Raw genomic sequence first — 26,774 nt, 5'->3', positions numbered from 1 at the left:
ACTCAATCCTCAATTGAATTTCTAAATCAAATCCTTAAAATCAAACACTAAATTAAAACAAAAGATTTGAAGATTGGATCAGACCAATCAATTCAACCATAAACTGGTTCTCCAACCAATCTAATCTTAAAATTGAGCCACTACATATAAGAATCCAAATTGAACCGGTCAGAACCGAGGTTGAATCATGAACCTAGGGACTGATGAGGGGTTTTATTAAACCGCATGGTTCTTTTTAGCATCAAATCATCACCATTTATTTGTGATCAGATGGTCAATATTTAATTTTGATTTAGATTTAAAGCATTTAAATACCGAAGGATTAAAAATCTAAAAGCCTAAAAAATCCTAACTCAACCAAATAACCGGATCGCCACAGTCGCTCGGCTCAGGCTCGCCATAGTTGGATTTGTCCCTTCAAACCTACATTAATTATTACGTCCGGACACCAAATGCGTCCAGAGACCAATAATCACGTGCCACATCACGTGGAGCTCGGTATCGAACACTCGGTATTGCTAGGTATATATCCGGATTTCCAATTTTTTGTCCGAACGTAATAATTTTCCCACAAGCCTGCATTCACTCGACGAACCTTCTCGCATTCGCGCATAGCTATGATTATTCTGTAATGCAAAGCAACAACAAAGAAAAATTTGATGTTTAATTTTCATGTTGAAATCCTATTTCTGGGCTCTTCATGGAAAATCATTTGCAAGCCAAAGTGCGTAAGGGGTTGATGCCCATAATCTTGTAAGATCATATTGTATTCTTTTTTTTTTTCAAATTTTATTTTTGTTGAAATTATTTGTGTTTTTTTTGTTTGCACTTTTAATGAAATTGTTTGTTTTTTTCACTATAATTGTTTAAGTTTGTACTGAATTTTTTTATCTTTTGTGTTAAAATTTAAAGTTGTAAGTGCCAAAATTCATTTGGGAGCGCCTTTTTTTCCTGATTTCTAAAACAATCTTCTAGTATAAAAATTTATCGAAATAAAAAATTTTATACTAGAAAATAACTTTAAAAAATAATAAAAAAACTGTCCCAAATCAAACCTAAGTATTAAGACTAAATCTTCTTTCTGTTGAAATTTTTCTGCACAAAGACAAGCAACTCATTAATGGCATTATTTGCATAATTTTGCATTTGATCGAGCCCATATGAATCCGAAGTATTCTATATGAAACGGCATCGTCGCCATTTGTTTTTTTTGTACAATCTACTAAAAAGTTTGAATTTCTGACAAAATACTAAAATAGCCTAACCTGATTTACATTAACAAGAAAAAAAACTAAAAGCACGAATCTACCAAGCAAGATGAATCTCATGATCAGTGAGGAATAAAAGAAGATGCACAAATTTACATGTGGGCTTTGCAGACTAAACGCAAGGTAATAAAATGAGCTATTAGAATTGATGAGGTGTGGAGGCAATAGTCATGGTTGCCTCCATTTTGATCTAAGATAAGGAATTCAAACTGAATCAAACTCATCGTATTGCAAGAATAAGAGCCCTCCCAAAACCTATTGCACTGATGCAGCCTCTTACTGTGTGCGGTGTCCGGAGGGCGTCTGAAGACCAATAAAAATGTGCCACGCCACCCCATTGCCGGGTACCCGCGCTCAGTACTGCTGGGTACCTAGCGCTTAACCAGTCGGTTCTCCCGTCTGGTGTCTGCACATAATAGTAGCTCTATTTATTGACACTGGTAGAAAGACGAGTGAATTGTGGTTAGAATAGTCAAATATGGGATCCCGGCATGCCAAATTGCATGGCGAAAGTTTCTACTTGGTTTCGCAGCTCAATGACCTCCTTGTTATTATGGAGGCCTTTCAACAAGTCTAGGATTTTCCCATGTTCTCTTTGAAGATTGCTCGCAATATGTGCAGCCTTAGTAAGGAACCCAGCAATGGCCACAAAGTCTCCCTCCAAACATCCTCTCGTAGTCATTGCAGGCGCACCTGAAGTCCGAGAAGCAGATTAGTTGCATTCAAGGCTTCGTTTGAGACGGCTTTCTTATTGCTTCTTAAAGTAACTTTTTAATACAAAATTAAAATTTTTGTACTAAAAAGCTACTTTAAAAAGCAGAAAGAAAGCCGTCCCAAATGAAGCCTAAAGCACACATTGCATAGCTAATATATATTTTTTTTCAAAGAGAAGTAGTGCAAAAAGTATTAATAAACTAATACCGATCCTGACTCCAGCGGGACAAATAGCACCGTTATCACCAAATATAGGTGTTTTGTTCAGGCTGATATGGCATGCCTCGCATACTTTTTCAAAAGTTTTGCCTGCGCAAAATAGAAATTAAAAGATTACTATAGCAGATGAATCCAAGCTATGAAGCCATGCAAAAAAAATTTTATACGCAGTAACGTTACAAAATATGTATATAATCAAAACCTGAACAAAGTCGAAATTGGAGGCCAATACAATAAATAAGTAGTGCTCTTTAGAGAAAGAATCTTAGCTCATGAATAAAAATTGCTCAAAATTGCTAAAACATATGGACAACATTTCATGTATTTTCCCTGAGTAAACTAATTCTCGCACAGTTTGATTAGTTACCTGTCATGACCTTGGAGGATCACAATAAATGATGAATTCGAGTTTGGAGCCAAATCCAAAATAAAGGTGAGACAATATAAAAAAGAGGAAAAATGAGATTTAACTCTTTTGATTCCTCCTAATGTCTCCCAATGAAGTCTATTTATAGATGTCAACTCAAGGTCCACTCATTACTTATTCAGTATCTAATAACACCAACCAAAATCAAATGCAAATACATTATGCTACTCACATTAACCCATCACTACCTCCCCCTTCAGAATGACCTTACTCACAAGGCCGAGTAAGTTATAAAATGAACTTGTGCAAATGAGCAATTTTGAGTATTCATAATTGGAAAAGACGTTGACGATGATAAGATGTTCTCCTTGAAAATGCTTCATGAGATGCAATGAAGTCTTACTTCCTCATAAAAGCAATCATGATTCTTTGAGGAATATATTCAAATAGGTGTCGGTTGCTGCAAATGCCAGGAGAGGGATGCATATGGTAATTTTGGCAACAAATGGCTTCGGATTTGTGTGGTTGGGAGATCGAAATATATATTTGGATGATGAGCATATACTCAGAGAAACCGGGAGCTAGAATTGTAAGGAATGGCACCAGACAGAAGACAAGATTCAAGAAAGTCGGAAATTTTGAGTTCGCAAAAGGACAAGGAAACAATTAAAAAACTTCAATATAGATGGAGTCTTCTGTGGCCAATCTTATGTATATAGAGTACCTGCAAGATCTTGTCAGGTATGGCAAGGTGGTGTGAGGTCGCTCACAAATGTTAGGTTCACCAGCAGAGGCGAGACGGAGGCTTGTAGAGAGGTTAAGGGAAATGGCGGCAGAGATATGGCACCATCTCGGAGGAACAGGATAGAAAAGAAATCAAAGATGAAAAGGAAGCGGAGAGCGGATTCAATGAAGTTTAAAATCTGAGATTTCTGTTTGTGTCAATGATGTGATGAGATTGACATGATGCAAAGCTTTTAGGAGCCATTCGGGATGTGTGGCTGGGTTTTTTTTTTCTTCCATAATATGATTTTGGCAAAGGTGACGAACTCTTGCTTAGGCGGCTAGGATAGAGCTATACTTGATATGCCATAGAAGAAGACATGGGTGTGTCACAAAATTGAAAAGGTATATGGAGATAGGGTTGGGACGAATAGGCGGAGGCCAAGTCAGAAGTCAATTAGTCATGATGACTGGGCAAATCTGGAATAGAATGTGCATCACCAACATGATTTGAGACACGACCATGAGATATGGGATGCGTTTCTTGAGTGGGTTAAATCGACGAAGGCGAATGATGAAGATGAAATGAAACTGAAATTGCCGGTGCCATCATGAAAATTGATGGTGAAAGTGGTGGATGCATGAGTTGATGAATGCAAAGCCGATGGATCTAGCAATGAGGTTGAGTTGGCGAACAAGATTTGGTAGTTCAAATTCATAGATGGGCAAGGTTCTATCAATAATGGTTAATCAACAATGTCTAGCGATGAGGATGTTTTCTGGATAGAGTGGTGGCTAAGTTTAACATATTGGAGACAATAGTTGTGGGAAAGTGCTGAACAAAAGATGATCTTATAGGATACAATTCCACAATGTGATTATCCAAGTTTGTCAATAATGATTGAAATTACTGTAGAGACTTGTATAATGTGGAGAATTAATCCTCAAAGGAGCAAAAAGAGTTCTTGATTTCAACAAAATGAGACTCATTTTGTGCATGCATTGCTTGCAAGGCATTGACAGAATCTGAATTATATATGAAGAAAGCAACGGTTGTTACAATATCAGAGGATTGCAACAATAAACAATGGATTCGAGTATGTAAACAACTCCATAAATGAGAAGAAAAGCTAAGGTGAGAAGAAACAAGATAATTCTTTCCATCCCTCCTAATATATCCCATCAGAGTTTGTTTATAAATGTACAAAATTATTTAAGATTAACTAATTACCGCTTTAGTATCTAACAAACCTAACCTTAATAAAATGCAAATACATTTATTATACTCGCATTATCCCTATTATAATCACAAACCCTCGTAAATATTAATATAGAAAACCTGCATAAGGAAACCACTAATTTTGTTTATGCATGTTGGTACTATTATTGGTAGGCATATTGCCAAGGCCTTTCAAACTATACATAGTAACTCACTGATTTGACAAATTTGTTGTAGGTCATGATCTGCACAACAATACCTCATTTTCCTTTTCAAACACAATCATCGATTAACCTTATACAACAAATGACATCACCTCTAATCAACTTAGTTGTTGTTTTGCTCTAATTGAAATTTTGTTGACCACCCTAATCCTAACTTTGAAATTATGACCAACCCCTCAACCAGACTGGCAAATGAAATCCATTTTTAGGTCAAAATTGTGTGAGTTGAGTGAGAGTGAGTGAGTGAGTGTGTGTGTGTGAGAGAGAGAGAGAGAGAGTTGCATATCAACAAGCCAAGAGTCCATGAGTGGCAAGAAGCGCTGCAGGGTGGGGAGTGTTGCGACTGTGAATGAGGAGATTTCTGATTGCATGCAACTGCAATGTCAATCCTAATCCTCAAGGCATGTTGAAATTTTAAATAAGTACTTGAACCTTTTTTCACACATTAACTTTATAATTAAACTGAAGATTAAGATTTGCTTCTTTTTTAAATTGTGAGATTTCATGATTTAAGGCAATAAATTAAGTTCACATATCAATAATTTAAGGCATATGTATGAATTGTTTCTAATTTATGAGTTTTTTTATTATTTTTAGTTTGAGGCTTATGCCTCATATTGCTAAAGGCAAAATGCTTCAATTCCTATTTTCTCTTTCTTAAACTTAAAATTCACTTTTAGGAGCACCTGCAAATGTCCAAAATCATACTTGGGATTACTGTTTGACTTGATTCTATAGTAATGTCTACCGTTTTGAGCTTCTCAAAATTGATGAAGCATTGCCGTTCACATTATTCGTTTTGTTGTTTGAATTCGTGAGAGAATGGTTCTTCAAGCTCTTTCAATAATGAAGACTTTTTCATTTGTTACAACTCTTGCTCTATTGCTCCTTTTGGAGACATGTTTTATCTTCTTTTTGAATATTTTGGGTAGCTCAAGGTACACCACAATGTAATTCTACACAATCTTGACAACACCTAAATTTTCTTCACTTTGGTGGAGCCAATCTTGATAACCTAGTTTTGAAAATTAAGAATATTTAGCAACACTCTGTTGCATTGTGTCTTACTCAGTCAGCTTCTACATAGGGATGTCATTTTTGCCCTAAGGAAAGAGAAATTGGCTTCTCCTTTCTTTTTAACAGGTGAACTGGTATCTATAAGAATTTAGGACTTGCATTAACCAGTCTACATGCCTGCCTAGATATTACAATAATTGTCATCAACACGTTATATTATTTTTAGAGAAACAGATTTTCCAATAAATTGTGAGTTGGCAGTAATAAGGCTGCCGATATAGTATTGCATAATTGTTATGAAAGGATGATCTATCAAAGATGACTTGAAAGATATCAAGTAGAAGCAACTCACATATCATCTCGTTGAAGTAATCCTAGGTGCTTGCAAATTTAAAGCAACATTGCCGATTAATCTTCATCTCTAGTTCCCTTTGAGGTCAACCAGAAGGATAAAAAATGGGATATGGTATTAATTCACCCCTAATTTTTGTAGCAAATTAGCCTGTTCTCTTGGACAGCACTCGATCTTCCTCTATCTTGTTATTTTTCTACAATTCCAAAAGCAAGTAGCAGTCTTCAAAAAAATTTACAAAGTTTGGCATTGTAGCTATAGTACTAGTTCTATTATCAAACAAACTATGATAGCGCACTGCAGTGACGCCTTTGGAGTTCTTTGGAAGAAAAGAAGATATGAGGAATAAGATATTTTTTAGGAAACAAAAAAATTATTTTCCAATCAATTTAGTTGCAAAAATTAAACTTATTTATAAGTAAATATAGCAGGTATAAGTCTTTATGCAATCCTATATAATATAAATTCTACAAAAATAGAAATATATATATAAATAGCAAACTAGATAAGTTTAAACTAAAGATAATTTTAGTATAATTTATCCTAATCTATTTTAAATTCAAATACAAGCTTCTCAAAACAATTTCAAAATTCAAACTCATCCTTATCTTGTTATAAAATGGATTATGATCCAACGATGGAGGCTTCTAAAGTCTTGATCTCTCTTGCATAATGTCTGATGGACAATCTGATTGCACCTATAGACCACTTGAGACATCGGCTTCAATCTCAATAGTGCTATTTGAGAACCAGCACAAAGCAATTTTTATAGAGAAATCAGACAGCTAATACTTCAACAAATTAAATCTTTTTTATCTTTCCATAATGTAGGGTCCAAATGATGAAGCAAACTAATACTTCACTAAAGTTAAAAGTCAAAATTGGCAATCTACTTCGTGATTTGATCCACAAATCAATACATCAAAGGTCAAACACATCTTCAACCAGAAATCTTATCCAGATGGGTGAGAGCTAATCACTTGGTATTTCAACAACCAAAACAATTAATGCAAAAAGATTAGGCAAGTAGACCCAAGATTCTTTAGGATGGGAGCTATTGCTTTGTTCCTAAAGGTGTTTAGGATAGCTCATTAATACATTCACTTTTATCTCCTTCATCCCCTCTGTTAACAGTTAAATGATATTGTGCACTAATGATGATCCGGAACAAATTCAAGTTAAAAACTAAGGTATATGAATTATGAATAAGTTGTAAATCAAAGGAGAGAGTACAGACACCATCATCCCCACCAGAATTGACAATGAAGTACATCCTCTCTCTCATGTGTACTAGAACATGACGCACACAACAGCTAATGAGCATTAGCACACGCCTCTACCATACACTATACAATGGTAGGAATGATATCAAAACATTATCATTTGCATACAATGAAAAGTATTCATAAAACTTGTCAGTAATCAACTTATTTAGGGGCAATTTAGTTGGAAGTATTATGGGTGTAAAGTAAAAAAGTTGCATGAGTTCTGAATTTTGTTTTAATGTTTGGCGTGAGGTAAAATGAGTGTATGGTAGAATTTTTTATTATTTATATGCTTAGAAATCCTCATTTTCACTGCATTCCAAATGCAGACAAACTGTGAGAATTTAATTTTTCCTCAAGCTCCAACTCAGGCTTGTGTTCCAAGTCCATCCCCATCTACATCTCCTCCACCTAGAAAAGCTTCATCTTGATTTTCATGATGGAAGGCATCCATGGCCATGCATCACTTCCTGACTCCACCTCCTACTCCGACTCAACCTCTTACTCCAAGTGAGTGCAGGACATCCACTTGAATGTTCCTTACATCGGCAACTTTGCCATGTGAGAAAGCCACTTCGTAGCATTTGAGATCACCATGGTTTAAATCTTTGTTAGAAAGACAAATGGAACTACATCAGCGGTGCCAACATTGGTGGCATTTTATGTGTTAGAGTCCTGGTGTTATGAGAAACTTAGCATTTTATAGTGGGACCCTTCTTTTAGTCATCAAGAATGATACTATTATGCTCAATAGAGAACTCGGCACATCATAAAACACCCACCTATGGATGATCTCAATACGTGGCAATGATTGTAGCCAGAGGAGCCGCAACCCTTCAGATTTCCTCATTGTGCTTAACCCCTCTTGAATGGTGCTGGTGCTTCATCACCATCTTCCTCTTCTTGGTTTGTGGCACATTTGGTGGTTGAAAGAAGCAGAATAAAGCAAAAGAACATAGGGCTTTGAGAAAACATTGAAGTCTTGGAGAATTTTGATTCTCCAAGTACACACATCCCGGCATCTGTGTATTAAGTCTAGCTAAAGTTGAGGAAGGATTAAATAACTGAGTAGCATCATTCTTTGAGATTTTGCTTTCTGCCCAATATTATATTCCATTTAATTTATTTATGTTATCCTTCTATTTTATCCTTTAAAATAGATGGTGTTGAGACCTGCAGTGCTTCATGGCACAGAATGTTGGCCATTAAAACAGAAGCATAATATTAAGTTTAGTGTTGCTGGGATTAGGGTATTCAGGTGGATGAGTGGACTTACTCTTAAAGACAGAATATGAAACGAGCATATCCAGGAAAAGGTTGGAGTAGTTCCAGTGATAGATAAGATTAGAGATAGTCACCTTAGATGATTTGGTCATGTAAAATGTCGGCCTTCCGATGACCCTGTTAGGAGAGTAGATGTATTAGATTTGGCCTATGTTAAGAAAGGTAGTAGACCTAAAAAATACTTGGTTAGAAAATATTAGAAATGACCTTTCTTTATTAGATTTAAATGAGAATTTGATTCTTAACAGGACACAATGGAGAAAAATGATTCATGTAGCCGACCCCACGTAGTAGGATAAAGACTTGATGATGTTGTTGTGGTTGTTGTATCCTTCTATTTTATCCTCTCTTTAGATTATATAACTTTAGAATGGCTTAGATTTTAATGTAGATTTTCATATAAGCTTTTTCTCAAACTTTATACAATGAGAATGTCTCAAAGTTCGATTTCCCTACTTTTTTTTTACAATATTCTTTTCAAAAGTTTGAGTCTTAAGTAGTTTACCCTATTCTTCATATCCTACTTCTCCACATCCTGCTACTCCCACTCTTAGATGACAGAGTTTTATAATGATACCATCACCATTGCTCTTACCATTTTTAATGCAACCTGCACTAAGGCTGTTATGCACCCCACTACTTCAGCTACCCTAATGGTTGAACATCTCATGCCACATGATTCCAACGTGTAAGAATCTACACCCACATAAGCCTCAAACTATGATTGAAGCAACACCTATGGATATGATCCACCTCTCTCCTTGTATAAGAGTTCCCTTCACCATGAGATTTGTGATCCGTCATCATCCATGAGCACTATAACCAATGTCTCTGTTGATTCACAAAATCTGCAAATCATTTTTCACAAGACCTGCGATATGCACTGCGGTTAACAATAAAAGGAAATGTATCTTATCATACTTTAAATTTTACAACCACCCAAATTAAAAAGAAAAAACAATTTCCAATAATTTATTTTATAGGCAATCAAATTGCTCTAAGCAATCATAATATATTGCATTCACTTTAATTTGTGTTTCTAAATGCATGCATAATGAATACTTGTGACCAAAAATCCCCCAAGTAGAAGCACAAAACCCCATTAAAATCCGATTGAAATATTATGATTAACAAAACATGTTTACTGTCTAAAACCTAAAAAAAATAATTAACTGCCCAGATAGAGTAAACTGAAGCTCATGGAAACAAGGCTACACTTGGAAAATGAAACTTTAATAGATCGATCTAAAATAAATTCTAACTTACATGAACTTAACCAGTCATTTCTAAAACAAAGGGGAAAATTAAAACGAAATAAAGTTCAATATCTTCAGAAATGCAGAAAGGCAATTTAATACTATTTTCACCAGCTTATACAAATAGCAGCAGTTAGAAAAAATAAAAGCTAAAACAAACTGATTAAAGCCAGTGGAAGATTTGAAGAAATTTGGATGATACACACCTGTCAAACCAAAAGTTCTTAAATCCCAAATTAACAGATGGTTATCTGTACCCCCAGTAACCAATCTACATTTTTGTCTGAGTAAAGCAGATGCTAATGCCTGTATATTTTTCTTAACTTGCTGGATATATGCTTTATATTCAGGAGTAGCTACTTGCTTCAGAGCAATTGCAAGAGCAGCAATATGGTTATTATGAGGCCCACCTTGCATTGATGGGAAAACAGCAAAGTTTATCTTATCCTCTAAATCGTACTGATCAATTTCATCTGACTGACATGGGGGAAATCCATGCTTCCTCAGCTTCTTTCCTTTCCTATAAAATATTATACCACCCCTAGGACCACGAAGGCTTTTATGCGTCGTTGAAGTAACAATATCACAATAATCAAAAGGACTTGAACATTCCTACAAAAAACAATAAAAAAGGTAATTAATGAACCACCAGGCAAGTTTCTGCCATTATTTAGATGGTGAAAACTTTCAACAACATGGAAGTCCCAAATCAATTAATACTGGACCTTGTCATTACAACCCACAAACAAAGACACATAAAAAACTTAATAACCTGGGAAAAAAGAAACACCTCAAAGTGCAAAAATAATTAGATAAGTCTCACATCGTCTCAATAGAATAAAAGTAAAATCTTATATATGAAGACCATTTAGTAAGGATGGCATGTAAACATTAAGTACAGAAGATGGCCGCTAACAAGTCAATAAATTATATTGCACTATACAATGCTCAATTCTAACTTCAATTATTAGGCAATGTGGCACATTTATGAGTAGCATTGTTTTCTTCATATAGGCAAATTAAGCATGCTCCAATAACATCGGTAAACAAATTGGTCAGAGAAATGATAACACATCTAAATACAAACTGTCAAACTTCCTATATTAAGATTGATAAGCATAAGTCACACTGGATGCAATAAATAGTAAAAAAGCTCCATCTTTAACATATATTAAAATTTGCAATTTGTTGCTTAAATGTAATGCTTATTAGTCTTATCAATTTCAACAGGTTTTTTACAAGCATTGAGAATTGCAACCATCAAATTAAAAATACAATTATAGGTTCTAGCCAATCAAAGTAATATTTATTAAGTGCTGTCTCTAGAAGATTCTGAAATTGACGACAATTTTTTAAGCAACTAAACAAACCTGTGAAGAATGCAATACACTGCATCTTCTAATTAAGTGCCTTTGGCACCCAGTTTCTTAATTGCAGCTAATCAATTTACTATCTGAAAACTTCTACATGGATTGTAAATTGAGTTTAAACTTCTTCACAAGAAAGTGTCATTATTATGTGCTGACAAAACAAACAATATTCCTTCAAAGTTGACTATATATTGCAGTAAATGTCCTAATTATCCCATAAGCCTTCTTCCTAAGATAAGCATTTATCATCACTTAATCTTATTTAATATCAGCCTTATCTAGAACTCTACATTCTTCCCAAAGAACCATCTTCCGAAACCTACAATGAGCAGATTCTTCAATGAATAGTCTTATTAAAATGCTTAAGGTGGAGGGCATATGCGATAGAACAAATGAGGATGTTTATGAGATAGAACAAATAAGGATGTTTTTCATCCTTTAATATTGATTAATAGAACATTTGATCCATGATGGCTCTATATGAGGGCCCCATATCAAAGACAAGATAGATCAAATAATTTTCCAACACAAAGCCCTTTGAGTCCACCCGTGATGAATTTTCGCCATTTCTTCTCTTCCACAAGATGACACCTCATTTCTCATGTCACTTTCATGCAAGATTTAGGGCAAGGAAAAACATCATTTCTTTCTAATTTCCTCAATTAAAGGCGCCTCACGAAGGGAAAATTTAAAATTCAAAAGAGAGAAAAACCAAAGCTTTAATGGAAGCAATTTTAATTATCAAACTAAATAAGTACATGGATGGCCCCACAAAGATTCAAATTTAGCCACTCTTATCGCTTGGATCAAGGCTTGATTTATGAAAGAGTTGCACAAGGAAAGCTTTAACAAAAACAATTTCAAAATTTCAAATCAGATGACCACGTGATTGATCCCATGAAAATTAAAATTTGATTACTATTCTCTCTCTTAGAGGAAAGCATGAATTAAGGAGGAATTAAACCAATCAAGTTGTAATAGAAACATTTTAGATATTCTAATTAAATGACCACATGGTTGATCGGCCTGATGAAATTTCTTTTATTTATTTTATTCATGTAAACACCAATAAATGACTATAAAAATGTGATAGCATCAAATTAAAAATTAGCTTTAGTTGTATAATGTTAAATGCTTTTGGGCATTTTCTTCAATAGGGCTACATGACTCTCATATGGGAATCTTGGTGAGTTTTCAATGAAATAGTATTTTGTATTTTATTTAAATCATAAACGAAGAATGAAATTTCCTTTCCATAGTTGAATTAGTTTTTTCCATGGTTCATAATAATGCTATGATCACACTCCACCGATCCATTTCATGCCACCCTTTATTTCACAATGACCAAGATCCACACCTAATAAGCTGTCATTCAACAACATGATTAAAATTTGATTTTACCTCCATCCACATTTTGGATGAATGGCACTTCAAGAAATATTAGGAATCAATAGTCATGGCTAATAAATTAGCTAAGGCTACACTCCACAACCCACCCATAATTAATTTAGTGAGATTTAAAACCTCACCTCTCCACCACCACCTTCGATACCTTATCAGCATATCAAATGCATGAAGCTCTTGTTGAAGTGAAGTTTGGAATTGAAACCTTCACCTCTCCACCACCACCTTTGATTCCTTATCAGCACATCAAGTGCATGAAGCTCTTGCTGAACCTCTTTGGGTGGTCCGGGTAGATGCAGTGATGTTAAAGAAAAACATGGCACTCACCCAAGCACTTGGGCAGGGCAAGCCGAGGTGTGGCTATAATGCCTCACACACCTTTCATGTGGAAAGTTATTGCTTCGTGTGCCTAAGCGAACGCCTTGCCTAAAGGAATGAGGTTGTGAGGCAAAAGCCTTGCTTTGATTAATGATATGGATGCTAAAACATTAAACATGAGAGATGAATTAGTTTTTCATGATGATAATTTGACATGAGGTGATGTGAAACAAACATGAAGAGTATTACAAACAAGAATGTGCATTTGAAAGCAAATTACAAAAGTTGTAAGTACAAGAGCATCAAATTATATTATTAGTAAGCCAAGAGGATAAGATGTGCAGAAAGATCAGGAAATTAAAAATCAAACCAGACCGACCAGTTCAACCATGAACCAGTCCTATGGCTAGTTCGGCCAACTAGTATAATTGGATTCGCATCAAACCGATAAGAATCAATGTGAATCACTAGCTCAATTGGTAAACCAATGAATTGGTGTCGGATCTATGGAATTGTCTCATTCGATATGAAATCATGTAATCACCATGAATGTTTGACCAAATGATTGCAATAAGAAAAATTAATCAACAACAACATCAACAAGCCTTTATCCCACTACGTGGGGTCGGCTACATGAATCTTTTTTCTCCATTGTGTCCTATTAAAGGTCAACCCTCTCGTTTAAATCTAATAAAGAAGGGTCATTCCTAATATTTTCTAACCAAGTCTTTTTAGGTCTGCTTCTACCTTTCTTAACATAAGTCAAATCTAATACATCTACTCTCCTAACCGGGTCATTGGAAGGCCGCCGTTTTATGTGACCAAACCATCTAAGGCGACTCTCTCTAATCTTATCTTCTACTGGAGCTACTCCAACCTTTTCACGAATATGCTCATTCCTTATCCTATCTCTAAGGGTAAAGCCACTCATCCACCTGAGCATCATTCATCTTCTGCCACACTTAGCTTAGTGATTATGCTTCTCTTTAAGGCCAACATTCAGCACCATAAAGCATTGCAGTCCTCACTACCATCTTATAGAATTTTCCCTTAATTTTGAGGGGTACTTTTCTATCACACAATAAGCCCGATGCATTCCTCCACTTCAACCATCCAACTTGAATTCTGTTGATAATATCCCCATCAATTTCACCATCACTCTGAACAATAGATCCAAGATATCTAAAACGTGTACTCTTATTAATAGCCTTGATCGCCCAAAGTCACAAACCCCTCACTAGGTCTATGATATATTAATTTTAATCCTTAACAAAATACTGTAAACCCTACTCGGTAATTCCGCAAAATCCAAAAATCCCTATCCCATTTGACTCTCCTCTTCTCGCGTTCAACTTTGGCAATCTTAAGACCACTGACTCTCTTCTCCTCTCCCTCGACAGTGGTGCTTTTCCAACCATTCACATTCTTGCCTTCCTAGTCTCTTCTTAATAACTTGCTAAGAGACACTTTCCTCCTCTCCCTCGACAAGGATGCTTCACCAGCCAAACACCAGCCATTTGGCTTGTACGGCATAGTCTCTTCTAGAATAGCTAAAGAATGTAAGTTTACCTCTTGTAAGGATGATTTTTTTTATATTTCTTGTTTTAAATTTTTTTTTTGTTTTTACATAGTGCATTTAGGGTTTAGGGGCATTTCAGTTATTAGATTTGTTTTTTTTTTTATTTAGAATTTCTAAAGTTTAAGGTTTAAGGTAAGTTGCTTTCTTTGCCTCCTAGTTTCAAGAAATTAAAGATAGATAATATTGGGTTGAAAGCTCCAAATCAGAAACAAGGCACAAGCAACTTTTCAAAATCTAATTCTTTAAAACATTAAAGGTCATTTGATATCCAAAGTCTAAACATCACATCTCTTCATCTAGTTAATGAAATAACAAGAATTGAAGCCCTAAGGAACTTGAGAATTCAAGATTGCCCCAATATGATATCTCTTAGAGAACTACATGCGGAGACCACTTAGAATTCTATTACAAATGAAGTGAACTCATTATAAACGACTCAATCCTTGTTTCTTACCTTCTTATCTCCCTAACGATTGTTCTAGATGTGAAATTCACATTTCATCCTATTAATGTCATTGATTGGAAAGGTTGTTTAACCATTTTATTTTTAATATTTATTGCGTCATTCTTAATGCTATCGCTCACTTCATTTATATGTTTAATATTATTTTTTCTTCAAACAATTGAGTGCAATATAATCATTTTTAGAATGGAATCATCTGAATCCTGCAATCTCATCACATGTGAGTTTGTGAAAATTTTTATCCAGCTTGGAATTATTTTAGTGAATCTAAAATTGTAGATGGCAAAAAACAATATAAGTGTTTGCACCATGAAGTTAAATACAAAGATGGAGGCATTAATAGGCTGAACAAATACCTGGTTGGGTTTAAAAAAATATTGCTCCCTACAAGAAAGTATTATGTCATGCACTCACGCTTGTTCCTAAATGTGAGAAAGTCTAAAAGGAATATTATTAAAAAAAAAATAAGCACAAGCTAACAAAGAAAGTATGCACTATGATGAAAATGAGATTGAATATGAGAGAGATTCTTTTCATTCAAAAATCATAAAATTCAAACACACATGACAAATGATTATATAAAAGGGAGCGCAAGTTTGATGAGATAGAAAATTACTTTGCTCCAAAAACTAAGCCTGGATCAGAATCATTTTTAAATTTTATATTGGCATCAAAAGAGGATGAACATCGTGCTAATAAGGCACTTGCAAGTTGATTTTTTTATCGTTGCATTCCTATGAATGTATTGAATTCTTTTGCACAAATAGCCATTGATGTGATAGTTTCTATTGGACAAGAATATCAACTTTCATCTTATTATAGGATGTTAGATAATTTATTAAGAAATTGCAAGGAAGAAGGTAGGCTACTATTAGAGACTTATAAATGGTGTTGAGAGGAAACCGTATACATATTAACTTTCATCTTTTATATGATGATAGTTAATTTATTAAGAAATTGCTAGGAAAAAAGTTGGCTACTAATTGAGACTTTCAGACATTGTTGGGAGGAGCTGGATGCATATTGATGGTTGGTAGTTGGATAGATAATAGTAATAGAACTTTGAGTAATTTCTTAGTTGATTATCTACGTGATTTGTTCTTTTTTTTTTAAATTCACTTAATGCCTCTAACATCAAGAAGATGCAGTCACTCTATGATCTTTATCTATTGAAGTTGAGTTGGTTGGTCTAAAAAATGTGATTCAATTAGTTACCGACAATGCTACAAACCAATGTTTAAAATTGCGTAATCGAGTATTGAGGCGTTTTTCGTTCGTGAGGCGAGGCGTAAGCCTCAAGGCGTTTTGAGGCGTAAGCGGGCCTCAACCAAGTTGAGGCGCAAGCCTCATAAAAAAAACTTGAGGCGTAAGCCTCAAGGCGCTTTTCACTGGAATTGCGTAAAGGCGGGCCTTAAGGCGAGCCTCATATTGCGCAATTTTAAACCATGCTACAAACTATAAAAAAGTAGTTATTATATGAAAAATATGATAATATATATTAATCATCTTGTACAGCACATTATTTGAATTTCATTTTGAAAAATATTAGTAGCACGATGCATGTTGTAGATCTTGCCAAAAGTGCTTCTAAAGTGCATATATTTATTTACAATCATGTTTTCATCTATCTTGATTGAAACTTGAGAGTGATTGTGCGTCCAGGAGTAACATGTTTCGTAATAATATTTATTACTTTAAAAAATGATAATGATCATAAGCATTATTTGCAAACATTGATAACTACTAAGTACTTCACTGATTCAAAATTGTCAAAATAATGAAAAGAGTAGAGAAAACTTCAATCATTTTGGATATTAAGTTTGGGAATGATTGTTCAATAATAACAACATTAGTAGGCCCACTCATAAGATTATTATGAGTGTTTGATTCTGATGAGAAGTCATTGCTTTGTTATCTTTACAACAGAATGTAAAGAGCAAGAAAAGTAATCTATACATGTTCTCTCTCTCTCTCTCTCTCTCTCTCTCTCTCTCTCTCTCTCTCTCTCTCTATTATATATATATATATATATATATATATATATATATATATATATATATATATATGCAGCATGGATACTCCTATTAACGCGGCATGCTATATCGGACACGTGTCGGATACGGATACACCTCTGATACGACACAGATATGTGTCGGATATGGCTTTGCCATGTCCAATTAAAATATAATTTAAATTTGACCGAACACGCGTATCATATACGCGTGTCCTATTAAAAAAACGAAAAAAAAAACAAAGACGCAATTTTCCCTATTCATTTCGACTATCCGCTCGATATCCCTATTCATTTATGCGGCTTAAACATTTCGGCGAGCTAGGTTTTTCATTTTCACACAGGTGTTCGTCTTCTTCGTTATAGTCGAAGGAGCGGCTCGACGAAGCGAGCATAGAAGCAGACAAAATCATCCTTCGTCGACGAAGAGACTCGACAACGCAAGCATTAAAGCCGACAGGATCATCCTTTGTCGACGGAGCGGCTCGACGACGCGAACAGTGAAGGCGACGTGAGCAGTGAAGGTTCATTTTCTTCATTCTTCGTTTTCTTAATCGTAAGCTTGGTACCAAAACTCGGTACTGCTCGGTACCGCTCGGTACTGCTCGATACAGAGGGGTACAGCTGGGTACTGAGATCGAACCCCGCCATGGGACAGCGCCCTCTTAGACCCCCAGCATAGTCGCAAGTCGCAACATATCTACACTTTTACTTAAAATTTTTTCATGTTTCAAATTCATGTGGTTTAATTTGTGTCGATCCTTCGTAGGATAATGAGCTCTAATGGTATAGGAATTAGGTCTGATGATGGTCCATCAAAAACCAATATTGAAGATAACAAACTTCTGTGGGGTTATGTGACAAAAATATGTAGAACGTCAGAAGGGGGTGGCAATATTGCATTTAAATGAAATTATTGTAATGCCACATACAAAGGAACATATTAGAAATTGCTAATCTTTCACTTGATGAGCCTGAATTGAAAGCTATGATATTTATTGAAGTTGATATAGAAATTCAAAGACAAACCCCTGAAGAAGCTAATCCTATCATTCCTTCTATTGAATAGTTGAAACTTCATGTGTTGGACAATTTATATTTTTGATTTTGTTGTTGTACTAGACATTTAAATATTTAATGCTTACTTTTATTTTGATATTATAAGATACAATGCTACAAATAATGTTGCTTTCAAAATTTTTTGTCATTTCAAATATTACGTTTTGATTACTTTCTTAATTTTTATGTATGATTTATATATTATAATGCCGTATCCGCATCGTATCTGTATCCTATATTTTTAAGAATTGACGTGTCCCATATAAGTATCGGTGTCGCTGTATCCGTATCGGTGCAACATAGTATATATGTATAGATACATACACACACGTGTGTGTGTGTGTATATATATATATATATATAAAAGCCACATACAAGCATTATCAAGAATAGATGGGATTGTCAGCTTCATCAAGGTTTTCACTTTGTTGCATATTTCTTAAATCTTCATTTTTAATATGATCAAAATAACTAATGTCACAAACCTGACGTCATGCAAGGTTTGGTTGAAATTATTGGAAATTAGGCATATAATAAACCTAAACTTGCAATGAATAAGGTAAGAATTTATTGAGATAATTGAAAAAAACTTTGAAAAGTTAATTGCTCTTACAATGGCTAAAAAATGCAAACTAGTTAGCTCTTCATTACATGATTTATTGCATTTATGATTTTTGCATCTTCTTAAAATTAATCAATAATTTATGATGTTTACATAAAAGGTAGAAGACGTTTGGCTTTAGTGCTTCAAAGTGTAGAAGTTTGTCTATTAGCATTCTTAGTCAAATTTCTTCTTCTTCTAGATGTGAAGAAATTGAAGTATTTTTAGAACAAAATCATATGAAAACAATAAATCTTTTAGAGCATCAAAGGCTAAAATGACATGTGTATATTTGATACAACCAAAACTAAGGAATTTGTATGCTCTCTATTGATAAATAATATGTTAAGCAAATGCTTCATATGTATTTTCCATTTTTATATATGATGATAATTCATAATTTTAAAAACTTATATTTATTATGTAGGTTTTACCTTTAAAAAAGAAGTTATGATCCATTAAACTACACAAGCATTAAGACAATAGATTTTTAAATAGTTGATAATGAATATACTTCTGAATTTGATTATGATGATCAAGAGAATGAAATTTACAAAATGGATATTATTCCAATTACTTAAGAGGCCAAGATGACATCCAATAGGCTATGTTTGTAGATGAAGGTGAGTTTGCTAATGATAAAACTGAAAATCATTAATGTGATGATTTGGAAGCTTTCAGAAGGGTGATTTCAGAGAGACAACTTTTGAGGAAGTGGCTTTAGAGTAGGCAATTGTTGGGGATGAATTTAAATATCTTTTTATTTTTCATCTTAGACTATACTATTTGTGTTTTGTGTTTGAAATTATATCTATGGTAGACTTTATAAAATGATAGTGTATGTAGAATTATGAATGTTTTGTTAGTCTTGATTTATGTGCACTTTATATAAGCTATTACTTGTGTATTGAATCATGATTGATTTTAGTGCAAAATTGCAAATGCAAAATGATGGTGTATGTCGAATGATGAATGTTTATAGTTAACTTTCTCCCATTTGTATTTCATTTTTAGGGGCTGTTTGGTATTGGATTGGATTTAACTTTAGTGGAATTTAGTACTGTAAAAGTGAATTTAGTAAATCCTGAGGGTATTAAATCTTGAAAACTATTTGGTATGACAAATTTTAAATCCTGAGAAATTGTTTGGCGACGTAATACAAAATTTAAGGCGGTTAGTTCATTTAGAATTAAACTTAATGTGCTTTAAATTAAATTTGCATGTTCACTATATGGGACTATTTCATAATTAGATAATTAGTAATAATAATCAATTTGATAATTAACACCTAAATAATTAATTTGATAATTAATAATAATTAAGCTAACTTCTAATTATGTTACTTGTTATTTAATTATATTCTTAAATTCTAATTAATTTGTTAATTATGTTTTGAAATAAATTATTTATATAATACTCATATTAATGATTTAATTAAATATTTAAATATTAAACTAATTTAATAAAAATTATACAACTAATAACTATAACAACCAACAAATTACAAATATTAATTAAACTAATTTAATGACAATTAGACTACTAATTATTTAATTAATCTAAATTAAATTACTTAATTATAATACTGATTATTTAAGTAATCTATTTAATTATTAATGTTTGAATTAATTAATAATGTTAATTTATATTAATTTATACCTGTCTAGGGTTTGCTTTTCCTCGCTTTTTCTCATCACCATTTATTTGTGGCTGCTTTGGCTTCTCGTGCTTGGCGTTCTAGCGTGCTTCGCACGATGGGAGCTCGCTTATTGCTTCGCCTCCTTCAAAGGCATCAGATCGACAGTCACCACGAGAACTCGCTGGCTGCGTCTCCTTCCTTCAAGATGGGAGTTAGCTCACTCACAGGCTCGTAAATCCCATAGTCTATAAATCCTTAAATTCAGCGAATGACATGATTTAGTAAATCCCGAATTTACGGCATTAATCCATAAATTCAAGATTTATGCGGTATTGGGATTTATGAGGCTCTCAAAAACTGTTTGGCAGGATTTAACACAAATCCAACTTAAATCAAGTACAAATCCGATATCAAACAACCCCTTAGAGGATCAAATTTCTAAAAGAAGAAAATACAATGTTTCAAAGGACCATATGAGTTTTCTTATAGCTACAAAAAAAGAGGTTAGTACTTTAAATATTGAAGGTGCTTAAATTTACAATTATTGAAGTTATTACTTGAGTATTAGTTCCCCTTTATTTTTTCACATATTTACATCATCGCATCATTATCATTATCATATAATTTAGATTAAATTTAAATAATTTTAATATTTATAACATCATCAGGTTCAAACCCCAGTTCAACATCGATCGAACTACTGAATCTTAAACTTCTATTTTTTTATGGTTCTGTATCTGGTCCGATTTTCACAATCTTGAGGAAGATGGAGAAACAAATAGATGGTGAGAAATCCATTAATGGAGAACAGAGCCTGAATAATTACAAAGATGATTGCAATGATAGATTTTCCCTAGGTCATACATGCTAAAACTCAAGTAATTTGTTATACTTGTTTAAGATAATCAATTAACCAATAATTTTAAATTTGGAATACAATGGAGCTTAAAAATTCACAATTCACCCCACACACACCCTTTCCATCCATGCTTACTGTAATATTGTGTTTATCACTCCATACTCTTCGAGAAAATATTCATGATTCTTAAAACTAGTTTATAAGTGATATAGCTATTTCCCTTCAGCATTTCATTTCAAATAAGCAAGCAACTAAGGTAGCACATACCACCTCCGCATTAGACAATCAAATTTTCCAAGAAGTGCCTTGTGCTTTTAAATAATTATGATCATTGAAATTTCCTACAAAACTTCAAGATTTGATACCATAATAACCAGCTACAGCATAAGCCTATCATTGCTCATCACAAAGGTATAGAAGGTAATGTATAACTTTGATAAATTTTGATTTTAATGTCATCAAGTTCAACAACAAGTAGATGCCATACAGTAATATGCACAGATGAATATGAAAAAAAAAAAAGAAAAAGGTCAGATGCTTAGAGACATTAAGATGTCTTTCTGCATATAAAAGATGCCAATTTCTTCTGTGTTTTTCCATGGGCATCAGCATGCCAAAATTGTTAAACATATTTTAGATTGTCCAGGGAAATTCTTTTTTGTGATATTTTCTTTCAACGTGGAATTTACAGTCTATACTGCATATAACTTTGTGATTTGGAAGCTATTAAACTTGGCTTGCCAAGGTTTCCCCATAAGTACGGCTTAGTAACCAAAACAGAAAGAAAAATGGGTTGCAGCATTGGCAACAATGCTATTACATAACAGAATGAAGGAAGCAGTAAATGTTACTAAAGAAGTATGCAGATCCCTCCACTGTAGAAAGCAAACCTTGGCTGCCACAAGCCCACTGATATGAGCCATGTCACACATCAGTAAAGCTCCACACTTATCAGCAATCTGTCTAAATCTCCCATAATCCCACTCTCTTGGGTATGAGCTACCCCCACAAATCAGTAGCTTTGGATGGAAATCCATAGCTCTCTCCTCAACCTTATCATAATCAATGTACCCGGTATGAGGATTCACCTTATATGACAAACTCTCAAAGAATATAGAAGCTCCTGATATCCTTTTGCCACCTGAGGTCAAGTATCCATGACTCACATGCCCACCAGACAAAGAATCCAACCCCATAATCCTATCTTTAGGCTGCAACAAACCGGTATAAACAGCAAAGTTTGCTGACGTACAAGAATAAGGCTGGACATTTACACCCCAGCACTCAGAATCAATATCAAATGCCGCTAGAGCTCTCTTACAACAAAGCCTCTCAATTTGATCAATATACTGATTACCCTCATAGTACCTAGCACCGGGCATCCCTTCCGAGTACTTGTTCGTCATGGCTCCCAAGAGCATCGAGGACGGCTTGACAAACGAAATTCTCTGAGGCAATGAGCTCAACCCCCTTGATCTGCCTCTGCTTTTCTTTCTCAATGATGTCATTCAAATCTGGATCAGCCACAGACAAGGGCTGATTTCCCCACGAGCGAACAGTGGCTCTCCGTGTCTCCAGGTCCGGCTCCACCGCCGTCTTTTCGGACTGATAAAAAGAGGAAGACGATGAGCAGGAAGCCGAGGACTCCCCTCTCCTTTGCCGCTTGAGGCTCATCGGGTATCCCAAGAGGCAGAATTCCTCCTCCCTTTGTCCGCCCTCGGAATGCTCGTCGTCATCCATTCTAAAGGAGCAGCCCCGGTATGTCTCTGACTGCTGGTCGAGCAGCTGAAGTGCAACCGGCCGATCGCTGCGGGAATCCTCGCGGAGTCTCGCATCAGTCGGTAGGGAAGAGTCGTCAACGTGGATTGGTGATCTTTCAGCGTGGAATCCCTTCGAGAGGCTGCATTGAGCGTGGGAGAGATCCATGCCACAAGAAACGGATTGCACAAATAGAGAGAGAGAAAAAAAAAAAAAAACGCTGCGCGACGAAATAATTCGCCCAATTCTACAAATTGCCGTGGCCGGGCAGCAGCGGCAAAACAGCAGCACGATAAGAACGGACGAAGTGGAACGGGAGAGGGAGCAAACCCTAGACCAGTGTCTCTTGGATATTATTTATTTATTTAATACGGGATTTATTAATTAGACTGAATATAGAACTCAAAGAATAAGAAAAATTAAATTTAATTATAAATCTACATGTTATATTTTAAATCAAGGTTTTGAAAATAGGACCGAACAACGAATCGGAAGAAGGAGAGGTTCACGATTTGACTGGTTCGACCGGTCGAATCTGGGTCGAACCGGATGACGTAATGAATAATAATATTATTAAAATTTATAAAATGAACAATAAATTTTCCTCTTATAACTTCACTCAACATTCCATTTTCATATTAAATTAATCAAATAACATAAATATTGCATCAATTAAATTTATAAAATATAAAAAAATAACACAATAGAAATGTGGCATCAAATAAGTCAATAAAACATAAATAAATATTTTATAAATAAGTAAATATCTCACCAAACGAGAAATTTTTGAGAAATGCATACCTTTTGTTAAGCTCTACTGTGTGTTGGGTGTTGAGGAAGCAGATCATCTTCAATTCTCTCTCTAAAAAATATAAAAGAAAATTTTGATATCTTATAGTTTCTATCTCCAATTATTGAAACTAAAATATATGAAAATGTGCACATAATATGAAGTAAATAAGCAAAATATCATAGTAAAATTGTGACACTTTGCACTAACTGATAAAAAAAAAACACGTTCATAATACATATATGGAGTTACTAATGTTTCTCCTTGTTAGTTCAATAATTTTAATAATTCCACAAAAGAAAAATAAGATATCTCCTAATTATCTTCATGAAAGATATCCTCATAAGTTGAGTTTACATGTCTCGCTTCACAAAAATTTGCAGTTACAAATGCAGCTAAATCATTGAAGCCAATTATGCCATCTCCATCTCCTTCATTCTCTATTTCACATTCACCAACAAATTAAAAAATATAAAACAAGATTGTACTTTTCTAATTTATTTAAATGATATGTCCATATTTCACTAGCTTACCAGGTGTAAGCTAAGTGGATGTTATATTTACTTCTTCAAAAACAGGTATTGCAACCTCTTCGTATATCTTAATTTTCAACTCCTCTAACTCAAGATCTGCAAGTGATTCCTCATCAAGCACCAAAAAATCTACCATTTCAACACAAGTATAATCCAGATGATCATAACTTTTTTTTTAGTTGAAACCTAAGAATGAAACAATAATTTTAGTAACATTTATACATATATAAAGTATGATATATTGACACACATATTATGATATAATAAAATTATATCTATTTTTTTTTAATTTAGATTATAGTGAACATAAACGAGATTGTTCAAGCGTTGATGCTCCAAATGATTACGTCTTTTTGAGTGAATTTGTTCAAAAACACTCCAATTTCTTTCGCAACGTGATGATGATGATATTTGGCTTAGAATTCTTATAGTAACTTTTTGCAAGTTTGGAGCACTTGATCTAAACATCTTTCACCACTCATCTACATAATGTGATATTAGAGAACTTAATAAATAAGCATATATGTTAAAAAAAAGGTATAAGTATTAACAATGAAAAGATAAGTATCATGTTATATTTCCTTTGCCATCATTAGAGTAATTGATTTTCCAAAACTTTCTAAGCCATTTCGGAATTATCAGACCTCATTCATTGCATGTATGGGCTTATGACAAATGTCTTATTGCCAAGTTGTTCAACAAGACCTTGCATAATTTATGTCTTGTGACAATAATTCTCCTTGTTGTACTAAAATTGAGGATTTAGAAAGTATGCTGTTGCATGAATACCCTATCTCAATTGAGAATCTCATCTTCTTTTAACTATACTTATGAATGACTTATATAATATTTTAATATTTCTAAACATAGCTTTGATTTTCTTTCGTGCCCTATACATTTCGTCATATATATATCCAAGTGAAGGTTTCTCATCTAAGTCAACAATGCACAACATGGCCTTTTTCTAAGCCATGCAAGGACATAAATATGATTATAAGCAAAAATCGTAACCTTGGATGCTTTCCTAGCCAAGTCCTCTATAAGAGATATGATGCCCAGGTCTTTTAAAATCAAATTCAAATAATGTGCAGCACAAGGTGACCAATAGATATTATTGATTCTTTCATGTAAGAGCTCTCATGCTTTCTTGTAATTAGCAGCATTGTTAGTGACAAATTGAACAACATTTTCTAGCTCTGTCCACTCAACAACCTCAATAAATAAGGAGCACAATTTTATAGCATCTTTAATGATATCTGATGCATCCGCTGATTTCAAAAAAAGATACACCACGAGGTTAATAAATCATAAAATTTATTAATATTCTACTCCCACTATCAGTCCATCCATCTACCATGAGAGTACAACCTGTGTCCTTCCAAGTATTTCTATAGCTATCAATGAGTAACCTACACTCCTTTTTATAATCCTTTAGTAGGTTAACCCTCATATTGTGGTAAGAGGGGAGCTTATAATTATGACCTATAACAGTTATAACATCCACAGCTTTCTATATATATGGTGAATTTATGACATTGAACGGGATGCAACAATAAAAAAATTGTCTTGCTACAACTATGTCTACATGATGAACTGCTTCCTTAGATGCCAATACACTTCTAATTAAAAGTTGGGAACCTGATTTTGTTATTGGAGCAAAGAAAGTGTCAAACTCAGCAAACTTTCTTTTTCCCTTTGTAAGTTCTGATAGATTTGCTTCAGAGGATTGTGATTTAGGTAGGGAAGAAGAATCACTTCCTTTCTCTACTTCAGCATCTATTTGAAATCTACTTTAAGTTCTCATGCATTTGATATCGAACATCAAGTGGAACCTTCTTGCATGCTACTATATTGCTCTTAACTCATGCTAGATGTTGTTTCATTCTATTTATTCCTCCTTTGTGTGTAATACCAGAATGCAAATAATTGAATTATCCTTTCCCATTAGATCCTTTGATCTCAATGAAATGATTCCACGCAATATCCACTTTCTCACGCACACTACAACTGTAAGTTGCATTCTTAGTTCTAGATGCTTCCATTCTCATATGATAAACTAAATAGAATCAACAATATTTTATGTTCATATGAATTATGAATTTAAATGCAAATAGTACTATTTCATCTATTTTCAAATAGTTTAAATAGCTGATACAAAATATACACTTTTCACTAAACATCTCAATATTAAGAAAACTAAAGGATCTTAAGGCTTCTCATTCAAAGAAGATGATGAAAGAGAACAAATTAAAAGATACTTCAATTATGAAATAAAATATTAAGAAACATAAAAAATATCAAAATGATAATTTAAATGACAGGTTTAAATTCTCTTCTGTAAAATAACAAGTCACTTTCCACTAAAATGATGCTTTTAAAATCATAACTGTTGTTTTCTACATGCTTTTAAAATCAAAATATGCTTTTAAAATTATAGCAAAGTGTGATACAATAAGGTTATAAAATTAATATAATAATCATA

At 33.9% G+C, this 26,774-nt stretch overlaps 1 pseudogene; it reads right to left on the bottom strand.

Moving 5' to 3' along the window:
- Nucleotides 1–1,740: 1,740 nt before the first annotated feature.
- LOC110098645 lies at nucleotides 1,741–23,309 on the bottom strand (annotated as a pseudogene).
- Between the last annotated feature and the right edge of the window lie 3,465 nt (nucleotides 23,310–26,774).

Source organism: Dendrobium catenatum, unplaced genomic scaffold (genome assembly GCF_001605985.2).
Source record: "Dendrobium catenatum unplaced genomic scaffold, ASM160598v2 fragScaff_scaffold_1089, whole genome shotgun sequence".
Lineage (NCBI taxonomy): Eukaryota > Viridiplantae > Streptophyta > Magnoliopsida > Asparagales > Orchidaceae > Dendrobium > Dendrobium catenatum.
The sequence above is the reverse complement of the archived record's forward strand: the minus strand, read 5'-3'. Positions and strand labels throughout refer to the sequence as shown.